This window comes from Vanessa tameamea, chromosome 15 (genome assembly GCF_037043105.1).
Source record: "Vanessa tameamea isolate UH-Manoa-2023 chromosome 15, ilVanTame1 primary haplotype, whole genome shotgun sequence".
NCBI classification, from domain to species: Eukaryota; Metazoa; Arthropoda; class Insecta; order Lepidoptera; family Nymphalidae; genus Vanessa; species Vanessa tameamea.
The window spans coordinates 1,021,475-1,034,667 of record NC_087323.1 but is presented as its reverse complement, the minus strand read 5'-3'; positions in this window follow the sequence as shown (position 1 = coordinate 1,034,667).

The window sequence follows — 13,193 nt, the reverse complement described above, 5'->3', positions numbered from 1 at the left end:
ATCGTTTCAGTGACCTTGAGAACTGGCTTTGAGTGTGTCGTGTCACAACTCATGGTAACGAGTTTATGGTAACGTATCTGAATATAAAATGCTATTGCTTAATAAATAAACATCAGTTATTCTATTTTGTATCTCGGGTTCATCGACCGCTTAGTTGAATGAATGGTTACAAAATACGAAACATTTCACTGATTTATTCTCCTGGAAAATTTCATGATCTTGTGTAACAGATGTACTTATCTTAAAAGGAATATCAAAGAAAATACGTCTTATATAAAAAGATAAATGATAACCCCCAAATTACAAATATGAAGTCTTTATAAAACCTCGGAACCTGCTCAATTTTAATCCATATTATTTTACGAGTTTAACTTTGCTTTACTTAACCTTTAATATAATCGTGGAATGAGAACATTTAATGAACGGCGTTAATATGAAACAAAGGTTCATAATTTAAAAGTTCCTCGGTTATTTAAATCAAGATTACACCTAGAAATTAAAATTGTTAGGTAGCATAGTTCCATTACATAAAATCCATCCATTTACATAAAAAGGGTCCAATTGGACTCTGGAAGATACCTATAACTTTTGCTTTAATCAGTGAAATAATAAGCTGAAATATAATGGTTGTTTCATTCAGTAAAATACTTTAAGTTAAATAATAATAAATTAATCGGAGTTAATTGTAACGTTTGTTGTTTTTTTTTTCATTTATTTAAGGTAATAAAAAAACACAATTTAAATAGTACTTAAACAGTTACCAGTTATTAATGAATTCATTTCAATTTATCGATGATAATGCGTCCAACACTAATCCTCCAAGTTTAGTATCACACAATTTTTATGACGCGCAGAACGATTGTATGATAATATTGTTGTCCATTTTCGAAATTATGGTTATCTACGTCATGTAATGAAACATTTGGAATAATGATCGGAATATAGATCCTATTGCGTTGTAATAAGAATGATCTGTCGGCAAGTTTTAACATGTAGCCGCTGATTTTTATCGCGTCTCAAATGCGGTTTGTATTCTTAATGTCGTTATGTAAAAGTTAAGAAAATGGATGCCTAATTAGTATTATGCTACCAAAAAAGTAAGTAACCTTGTTATTATAAGTATAACACTCGAGTTTGGTCGTGTTTTTGGCCTATGGATTCCGACTAGTGTCTGATTTTAAAGTCAAAATCAAAATTAAAATATTCTTAATTCAAGTAGGCTCATAAAAGCACTTTTGAATCATGTTATGTTGCAGTGTTGAATTAAATATAAAACTACTACCGGTTCTGGAAGTAGATTCTACCAGAATAATCAGCAAATAACTCGGTATTAATTATTATCAATCAGTAAATACTAAGTCCACGTTATCATCTTTAACATAATCTTGTACTGAGTAATGTGCCTTATTTATCAATGAGTTATAACTTTTTTAATAGCAAAGTTAAAAATAACTCCTTAAGATTACGTTTATCATTTTCAATTGTTATCGAAGTTGTATTACAACCGAAATCAACCTCATAAGATTTTAGTGAGACCATTGGTCAGAATTTTATAGATTTGTAACTATGGTACAGTCATTAGAGCTGTAGGTCACATCAGCTAAAGAGAATTTAATATTGATGTCTGAACTTAGAAACTATCATGCTTAAAATTAAATTTTAGGCTAACATCGCTTCAAAATGTAAATACTACAGAATCAAACTAACGAGACAATTTTATTTAACAATACCAATGAAAGTTATTTTTTTTTTTCCGTTAATATATTCAGTACACGCTTAAGCTGCCACCTTGTCTTTCTCCAATCATGTCATGCAATTGAGAATTTGAGAATGACTAGTGAGGCCGAAATAAATGAAAATGATTCACTATCACTCTTCATATTATGAACTATGTTCATAATATGAAGGATTTGTGTTAAAAATGAAACAAGAATTTTAGCATTTAACTTCAAAAATCTTTATCCTGTCAATATTTCCTGTCATGTTCATACGTTGATACTAACTCAACAATTGTACCGTAATCTTGATTCTAGATTTTAGATTCTAATACCTACCGGTATTGGGCACCAATTATTATAATTCCTCTTATGATCATCAATGACGTCAACAAAATGATAACACCATGATGTTACCGTTGAAACTCTGCAAAATACTTATACATCACCAACAAACCGTTTAGACACGAACTTGTCTATAAAATTTCGATTACATCAGCCACTTGGTAATATCAAAAACACGTCGTATAATATAATCTTTTCCTTCTTTTAGAATATTTACATAGAAAAGTCAATAAAAATATTATTATTATTACAAAAGAGGTCCCTTGTGCCAGTTATACTCGTACCACTGACTCACACTATAATTATTTATCATCAAAATCAAAATCACCAACGACTTTATTCCAGTAGGAATTTTAGCACAAATCCAGAAGACTTTATCCTATTAATTAAGACTTGTTTGACTTCTCAACTTGAGTATGAATCTTATGTCTTGATTACCTTATAAAATAACGACAATTTTTTGCTTCCACCCGTGTTCATAATGAAATACTTATATTTTGATTTGTTTTAATCAATAAGTTAATATATATTCAAGACATTTGACAACTAACAGTAATAAGTATTGTCGCCATGTGTGGTTCCGTCATAAGTCACGTGACAGGATATGATGCATAATAAAACCCAATGTGATAGCACTTACGAATGTGCCTACAAACTTATTTCACTGTGGGAATATTTGTGTGCGGAACCAACAGGAACCGTTACTAATTTTGTTATCGATAAGCTATTTGACTATCAAATGGAAACGGCGACTTCTCATTTGTGGGATTTGAATTTTTTGAAAGAAGTTCTAAATTTGAATTGAACATACAAATAAAATTTTAAAATGATTAACTGCCATACGACACCGTCAATTTCGATGTGTTTAATGGGATGAAATTTTGTACTAGAGTTATTTATGGAACATGTGATTAGGGAAGGATTCAATTAAGGTAATCTTTCTTACGGCATCTGTTTATGACTGAAGGTCAGTCTCTTAAAAATACATCTCATAACTAAATTAGGTATGAAAGTTTGTATGGACGTATGATTATAAAAATAAATACAATAAACAAAAAAAAAAAGGTGTACAGTGTCGGAATTATCCTAATAAAATAATTCTATTCTTAACGGACTTCAAAAAAAGAAGGGAGTAATTAATTAGGATGTATTTTTGTAACCTTAGAACTCCATCGATTTAGTTAGCGAGTTTTTCTTTGCATTTAAATTTGAATATTGATATTTTTTTGGTTTTTGACAAGAGAAAATAGAAAGTAAAAAGAGAAGAGAACAGGAGAATAAGAGGAAAGGGTCACCTGGGGGGGGGCGTAAAGCTTACGTGACGAATTCTGTCAGCTGACTCCACTGCAAGGTGCCTAAAAGAACTTCGTTCCAAAAATGTAATCATAACTTATATATTTTTTTTATTATTATTAATTGACTTATCTGTGGTACAGTACTGGATAATTTGCCAATGAGATTTCGGGAAGTAAGATAAAATGAAACAATCACAAACCTCGGTGTAAAGTATCAAGTTATATTAATTGTGTTCACAGCCTACTTAGTTTTTATTTTATACTCTTGTTAAATATCGAGAATTGGTGTATTGAATCGCTTAATTACATTCCTTTGTTACCTCGAGAAACAACGGGAGCCAATCGTACTAATTTATAGCGGTTACAATACCGAACAATTCTATTCCGTACTAACTTCAAGTGAACCGCAACTGGATCGTTGTGTGGGCATCGAGTTCTAGTCGTTCGATCCGAACCCTATCCGTGCGAAGCCGAGACGAAGAGCTAGTTAAAATATATTTTGATTGATTTATTGAAATACTAAATACATACCTATCCGTGTTCCGAAATTGAATTAACGTCTTATTTCTTAATAATTTAATAAGTAAATATAAAAAAAGTAATTTTCAGTTTCTTAAAAGTGAAAAGATTATTTCGAAACGAACACTCGGTAAAAGAATTCCTCGAAACGAAATTATTAAGTAATCCTACTCGAAGTAATATAGAATTATCGAGATCAAAGGAAAATGTGATTTGCTAGACGCGCTTTATTTAGATAGGTAAGAAATTGAATGAGATCGCTAAATAATGCGATAAGTAACGTATTATACACGGGATTCTGTTTTATATTATATGAACATTTTGTAACTAAGTACAGGGAGATCTAGATTTATTACAAATTAGCTGAACATAGGGGTTTTCCCGCGCGTAATTTATACGACTTTACCAATATCAAATCGTCAACTATTTTATCACTTCGAGGGGTGATCCTGTCCCCGGGACTCAAACTATCTATAAACCAAATTTCATCTAAATCGGCTCAGTGATTTAAACGTGAAGAAACAACAAAGCCAGTTACACGAAATTTGGTTGTGCATTTATTTGTAGTTATTCTCCTTATAAACGGCTTGTTCCTTTTTGGAAGTTATGCTTTCAGAATTTGTCGACCCAGACAATACTTATTACTGTTAGTTGTCAAATGTCTTGAATATATATTAACTTATTGATTAAAACAAATCAAAATATAAGTATTTCATTATGAACACGGGTGGAAGCAAAAAATTGTCGTTATTTTATAAGGTAATCAAGACATAAGATTCATACTCAAGTTGAGAAGTCAAACAAGTCTTAATTAATAGGATAAAGTCTTCTGGGTTTCTGCTAAAATTCCTACTGGAATAAAGTCGTTGGTGATTTTGATTTTTTTTTATATCAGAGTTCTCACATCGCGTGGTTAATTAATATAAAAAAATCATCTTGTGCTAAATGACGCAAGATAACATTGTGAGGAAACCTATCACAAAATGTCTAACCTCTATACCTTAACCTAGCGGGCATTTAAGAGCACTTTGTAAATTAATCTTGTAAGAAATATCATTGGAGTTTAAATGGAAATGTAAAATGTGTTTATCTCGAACGAAAGAAGAGATATTTGAATAGCAAAATTTTCTTACGTGAATAAAAAATTACATGATCATTGTTTTATATTTCTATATATATTTTTAATAAATAGGTAGGAGGATACACATATGGGACACCTGATGGTAAGTGGTCACCGCTTCCTATAGCCATTGGCGCTCTAAGAACTATTAATCATTTCTCACTGAGAGTTAAGATGTTATGTCCCTTGTGCCTGACTAGTTTAAAAGATTTACGAGTTTATATTTTATAAGGGTTCATTTGTATATTTTCACTAGAATAAGCTTATTGAAAGGTTAACCTATCATACGGAAATTCACAGCTATAAAATATGTATCTTATCCGTGTGTCAATTTTTTATACTCAAAATCTTGTTAGCTGAAAACTCTTACATATTTGTGCTGCAGCCTGCTGCACGTTAACTGCATCACTATTGTTTAACAGATAGTAAAATTATATACGTATATTTACGTAGGATATCGTCTGACAGGTTTTGCGAGTCTATAAGGGTTCTTCTCGGTAGAATCTACTTTCCGAACAGGTAACAACACTAATAATATGACGATTCGAAAGAGCTTTTATGAGCTTACTTGAATAAATAATATTTTGATTTATAATTATAAAAGAGTTTGTTCTAATCGTTTAGCCAAAACAACTGTGTCTTAAAAGTTGGAATTTGCAACATAATCGTAGGTTTAGTTTATATCGTAAGCATACGCTAAGAAATTATTAAGGGAATTTCAACTTTGGTCGATTCAATGAGTGAAGTCGGGTCGGGCAGCTAGTATATTATAAAGTCCAAATCTCATTGAGATTTCGGCTGCATAATCACAGGAGGGAATAAGTTCGCTGTTTCTCTGCCTGTATCGTGCGATCGATGGATCTCTACGGGACGCCTGTTTGGTCTGTTAGTCTGACAGACTGTCGGGCTTCCGCCGTTTCGGTACTGAACTCCGGAGACTGCAGTGGCACTATGAGAGGATATCACATTAATTTATGAAAATATATTTATAATGAAACAAAAGGTTTTTGATCAATAAGCTGCTATTAGTAATTTTCGAAAATAAAATCTCATAGCTAATTTACACAATGTTGCATAATTTTAGTTTCGTTCCTATAAATGCGCAAGTTTTAGTTACTTATTTGAAGTATTTACAGAAAGTTGGTAGGAATTATGCTTAAAAAATGCTGTTCATATCTTTGACGTCTTGGAGTTAATAACTGTGAAACATACTCGATAATTATTAAGTAATAAGTTACGACCAGCGAAGCGGGTGTTACGGGTAGTTAAATTTAGATATCCTGATACGAAATTAACGTTCAAATCATTCCACGTTTCCTATCCTTAATATAGTCTTGCGCCAATAGAAGTGATTTGAGTCTTTTTCTTATGGCTTTCAAGCTATGTAGTCGTAAATGGAAAATTGCTTACTGGATTTAAGTGTAAACGAAGTTTTTTGTATTTTTTGGTATATAATTTTACTTGCTTTGTTTATTTGTCATAACAATAACAATTTATTTCTTATATACATAAATCCCTAAGACAATGCAATCAGTGCGTTTTATATTAGTTTGAAGTCGTTGTAATTTGTTTTAAACTTGATTGTTTCGTGCGTTTATTTAAATACATTAACATATGACATAATCAGCCTGTAAATTTCCCACTGCTGGGCTAAGGCCTTCTCTCCCGTTGAGGAGAAGGTATGGAGCATATTCCACCACGCTGCTCCAATGCGAGTTGGTGGAATACACATGTGGCAGAATTTCGTTGAAATTAGACACATGCAGGTTTCCTCACGATGTTTTCCTTCACCGCCGAGCACGAGATGAATTATAAACACAAATTAAGCACATGAAAATTCAGTGGTGCCTGCCTGGCTTTGAACCCGAAATCATCGGTTAAGATGCACGCGTTCTAACCACTGGGCCATTCTCGGCTTCATTTAAATACATTACAATATGATAATCTTTTTCTATCATATTTTTTAATACAGATGATATTTTGTTTATTAAAGCATTTATACGCAGATTTTGGACGCTTTGAAGATATCCTTGGAGATATGCAAAGAATGTAAGAATAACAGTCAGATGAGAGTCGAAATAGTTTTATTACGTTCAACGCTGACTCTCGTTCCATTTCTTGAATTTAATAATATAATACTTGTTCTAACATATACATATGTGTATTTATTATTGGCGAAATAGTAGTATTTACATAATGGCCTGATGCTACTTCCCATGAAAAGAGGACGGGTGAGCGCAATAGTGGAATACAAAACATATACTGAAATATTAACTCCATTAGGTCAGGGAAGCGAGGGGTCGAAGCCATTGTGGATAATATTGGAGAACGCATGCGGTGCAAATATTTGTTTCTACTTCGGATTAAGCCTACAAAAAAATATTAACAACCCGTCGTATTGCCTCCGGTATTCGGATGAAGAGCAGTGATAGGTTTTACATATATTAATTATCAATTATATCTGTAAAGATGTAATATTGAATAAAGAAATATGAATTTAAATTTGGAGCCAATTTTTGTGGCTAATCATGCGATCGTGATTGATTTGTTAATTGTAATAATTTTGTAAATAATTGTATTTAATGAAGTAACTGGTGATGAAGTTCTCCTGATCGATAACGGTCGTAGTGCGCAAAATCTATGAAATTAGCCAACAGTTAAAAATATATTATTATATTCCCTATGAAATCCATCACAAGCTTTGATTATTTTATTTTCATAACTACGAATCAGACATAGTGTTCTGTTCTATGGAGGTTTTCTCACGATGGTTTCCTCTCTTACTTTCCCCTACCATCCCATCGCCGATGAGCACTGAAAAACTATTAGTGAAGAACAGAAAACATTATTGGGATGTTTGCTGGATTTGCTGATTTGCCGATTTTCTCTTTTTTTGGTTAGATTTGAGATTCCTTTGCATTTCGCAATAATTATTAATTATAAGATAAGTTATTAAACAGATTTGGCATTATCGTATTGACTTTCATTAAGAAAAGGTTAAACTTTGCAATCTGAATTAGAAGCACTCTTTATCTTATGGATTTGTATTCCAATTCCATTTCCAGCTAACAATGGATTTTTATGGTAACCTGATTCTATAACCAGGATTGGTTTTCCAAGGAACTCCTCAAGAATCTATAGCAGAGAGATAAAATTTTGTATACTATAAAAACTAGGTTTGTAAATCTCTTATGTACTGTTAACTTATTTACCTTGCAATGTAAGTTTGGTTAAATCTTGCAAGTTGAATAAGAAGTATTTACCTTTGTTCTACGAAGTTTAAATATGGCGTGTTGCTTCAGTTCCGATGACAATTAATGAACTGATCCTACACTCAGTATTGGTTGCAGACGAACTCGTAAGCGGTCGTTAGTGTAGACATGATGTATACCAAATGCATGTTTCTAGAAATGTTTATTTCTTAATTTCTTAGATTTTTTATATATCTGTCAAACGTATTACAAAAGAACTGAATTAAACGAGCCAACTTTATTATCTTGGTGTGCGTGACGGCTGGGCTTGACGCTTGCCAAAGGTCTTATTACTTTGCGAGTGCACGCGTATTTGGCCACTAATTTTTACCATGCGTTCTCAGCTTTGATATTCTAGACATAAATAATCAAAGCTCAATTTCATGAAAACTTCTTCTTCTTGTGTTTTATTTTATCTTTAGAATATTACCTTTTTTAAAAGAGTCAGGCTTTAAAGGAGTGCAAACACTAAATTTTTTTTTATTTCAATACAATATCAATACATAATTTATTTACTACATAATACATTCATACATTTAATAAATTAAATTTTACAATAAATTTGACAATAATTCTATAACAACGATTTAAAAAACAATTAGTTTTTATTCTTTTTTTTTTTTTTATTACAGAATATTTTATCGTAAAAAAAAACAGAATATAGTATACAATTAGCGAGTCAATAAGATTTAAAAAACTAGAAAACAATTTTTTTTTTAATAAAGCAGATTTTCATCTGTATAATGCCTATGCCACATTCGGTTTATAAAAAGACAATAAAAACTTTTTTATACACCTTTTTCTTGGATTTCATTAGATTCTCAACACACGCACAGATACACTATACAATTATATAACCTAATATAACATCTATTATTACATTAGAAGCGTACTACCTTGTCATAAAATACGACTTCCCGTCTGTTATTTTAGGCTGCGGACACACTATAGACTGAAAGGTGAAAATTTGAGTGATCTTGTCCTAAGTCAATTTACTTATCCGTTCGAGTAATGGTAAGATTTTGTGTAGTTAAAAACAACTATCATGAAACGATTTGGGTTAGATTCCAGCTACATATTATAATAATTGTCCTTTTTAAAATGTTGGCTATTAATATTTTTTAAATTTATATGAGTTTAGGAAGTTAGGGTTAATACAAGGTCTAAACATCAACAAAGTTACCTCCAAAAAAGCAATAAGATATAAAAAAATTGTATTTCTATGTTTTAGGATTTGAGTCATTTTCTATTTGGGCTCAAGACACGGCAGACAAGATTCTTTGTTAATTGTTTATATATGTTTATAATTTAAGGTAAATTAAAATAAGGGTACCAAAAAATAATATTTCACAGATGGGCTGAAGTCTGCTCTACTTAATAATATTTTTACTTTCAAATAATATCTATAATTATAAAGTAAAGTCGTTTGTCTTGACTGACTATCGACGTACAGCTAAAACTACTGAGACTATAACTTTAAGGAGGGAGAGGGGGGCTAATAATGCTCTATTGTTATATGACGTTCGATTAGTCTATTTCAATGTGACCACAGCATTTAACACGACGACGGTTCCAAACCAACAATCAATACATATTCACATTAAGTACATTTAATCCTATGGGTTTATATTATATAGAAAACAAATACCAAAGTCAACCTCATTATTCGTCTCTTTCTAGTCAATACTAACATCAATGCGTAAAAAAGACAGTATGAGATCGACTTTGTCACTGTTTGTATTGTTGACAGTTTTTTTTTAACATTTTAACAAATTGACATTACTGTTATAAGTCCACGGGGAAATTTTAAAGGATTTTGATTATGATAATAACTTCTAAATTATATTAATTGTATTATGCCTTTTTTACATATACTAATAATGTTAATTATTATATAATCATTAAAACAATTACCAAGATAATTTGTATAAAAAACTGACAATTTTAATTTTATTAGTAGTTTTAATAAAATACATTATATTTGCATAGCTGTTATGGGAACAATTATTATGGTTTTAAATCTGGAGCACAAATTAGTATCAATTAAATAAATGAACGCCCGTAAAGAAAGAGTTACAACATCGAAGAGCCATCGAAAGAGTCACAATATGGTTCTGCACTAGTTATGCACCAAAATATTGGTACTATTGCCCCCTTAGGTGAAACAAAAATCATATAGAGCGCTCAGAATATTTTTGCTTTTGTTGCTTCAGTATAATATTACGACCACGCCATCTGCCTTTTGTTTTCTAATCTGAGATTGTACCACGATAAAATGAATTTAATTTTATCAATATCACTGTTAGTAGAGTTTTTTAATCAAGCAGCACTTTTTTTTTAATTTAATTTTTTACCTCTTTCATATCAACACATTTAGGAACAATAAAATATCGATAGATTATCTACAACACTAGCATGTATACGTTCCAGTCACATTATTACACAGTATCGTACTCTAAGTATGTATTTTGGTAGTCACGACACTGTCACAGAAATAACCGAAAAAAATAACTTAATTAATTTTTTTATTTGGTATGATTTATTGCACGTGTGTATCCAGCCTTAGTTAAAATATTAAATTTCGAAACAACAAAAAATCAAGAATAATATTTACACATTTACGACTTAATTAAGTAAACTTATCTAAAGTAAAACGTACTTTAATTGCTTCCACTTTTATTGTATCCTGAATTTAGTAATTATTAATTTTATTATCTGTATGGCATTCCTTTTTCCTGCTACATATAATCCCGCTTATTGACAAATGATGTACGTCACAATTATCAAATGTCAACGATTATACATTCCTCACGGCGTTCCTGCACCGTGAGCATTTGCCTGAATTGTAACAGTTCTGATTCCAGCATTACATAATTTAATGAGAAGAACAGAGTATTATAGCTTATGAAACCGATTTGTAACATAAAACATTACCTTAGTGAGACAGAGGAATCGATTATTGTGTAGAAACAACTGACTCGACTGATTGTAACATTTCAGGCGAATGCTTGCCAGTCAGGCGGCACTGTAAAGTAATGCTCAAAATACAATCTTAGATCGTTACAGTGCTGCCGAAGAGAGAGAGGTACAGGGATGTCTAATAATGACGAGAATGTCCTTAGTTTGTGCGTAATGTTATGTACAAAATAAAATACAAAAAAATTAATAATCGGAACAGAATACAGTTGTGCTATTCTGTAAGGACTCACTTCGTATCTCACTCGTGAAATGTTCTAAGCCGACTCACGGTGATGATCCATTTGTTGCGTGTATATATCGCATATCAATTTCTGCGTCGAGTTTCGTGTTTGTCCTTACTGAATAGCGCAGCCGAGTACAATAGAAAAAGTTTTTTTTTTTTAAATATATTTAATAATTTATACAGCTTATTATGAAAATATTTAGTAAGGTTTCTATAGGTAACAAATACATTAAAAATAATTACATTTTCAATTGACAATTACTCATTATTTACAGTAAGAAATGATTATTTTAAATATACATAATTAAATTATTTTTTATCTGTATTTTATGAATTTTAATCTTAATCAAAATCCTTTAATACAGTATATAGTTTACATTTCAAAGTTATTATGAATCTCAATTACCGTATTTATACATACGATTTTTAGTATCGCGATATGTCGTAGGATTCGAAGAGCGTAAACAGATAAATTTTATTTACGAAATGCAAAATACAACAGCAAGTAACAATAGTCTCTACATAGTATAAAATAAAGTCGCTTCCCGTCATTTACGCTTAGATCTTTTCAACTATGCAACGGATTTTAATATGATTTTCGTCAATAAATCAAAAGGAAGGTTTACGTTTATAATACGTGCATATTATAGTACGGAAAAATTGCGAATCTTAACTTTCGTAGCCGGAAAATTACGAGATTTTTTTATTGTGATCTTCAATCTAAAATTTGTGTATAAACCTTTATTGTATCCTTGTGAATCCGGTTCGATTAGCTAGTTAACTGTATAACATTAAACATATAAATATATCTGTTATATAACAGATATATTTCTATGTTAAAAACTTTATTATAATTATTAACGGAAGATACCATTTAATTTAATTATCTTTTAGTTATGGACAAACCTCTCAAGTAAAAAAATAATGTTATTGACAAAATAAACGTTATATTAAACTGTGTGTTCAATCGTGAAATCTATTGACTGTACCGAAAAAATGTTTTTTTATTACGTTATCCATGAGTTGTTTTTCTGTTATAGATAGATACGTGAAAACATTTATTCAATATAGCGAGGGGAACGTGTGAGATGATACACTTTTGCGTCGTATGAAATTACTGATTATCCATTTATATTTTATTAGTTATATTTTTTATTATTTACATATAAGTATTCGATTGAAGAAAAATTATAAAAGAAAAAAAAAATTGCTTTTTTCCGGTCTGCAGTCTTTTCTCTGCTGATATGCATGTATTATGCATTTAAGCCTTATTCTTGACTCTTCACTCTATTAATAAATGAAAACTACATTAAAATCTGTTGCGTAGTTAAAAATATTTAAGCGTACAGACGACGTTAAGCGACTTTGTTTACTACGTAAAGACATACTTTACATTCGGGTTTTTGTCACAATCATAAATATTTGTTTATCGTTTAGTCAGACAGACACTTAACAAACAGATATTCAATCAGTTTGCGACCACGACGTGTGCAAATAGGATAACATACATCGGAAAGGTTATAACATACATTTATCGATCTTATTGTATTTTTAAAATATTTATTTAAAAAAAAAATATTACAGCGATTCCTTTATTATTTGAACTCGTCTTCGTGAACATCAATTTTATTAAATCAAATTATTTTACGTAATCTCATTTCATACGTACTGAGAGAGTGACAGAGAGGGAAATATATTTTTGTCGTAGAATCGGAGAAAGTATATTAAACGTGATCGTGTAATGAT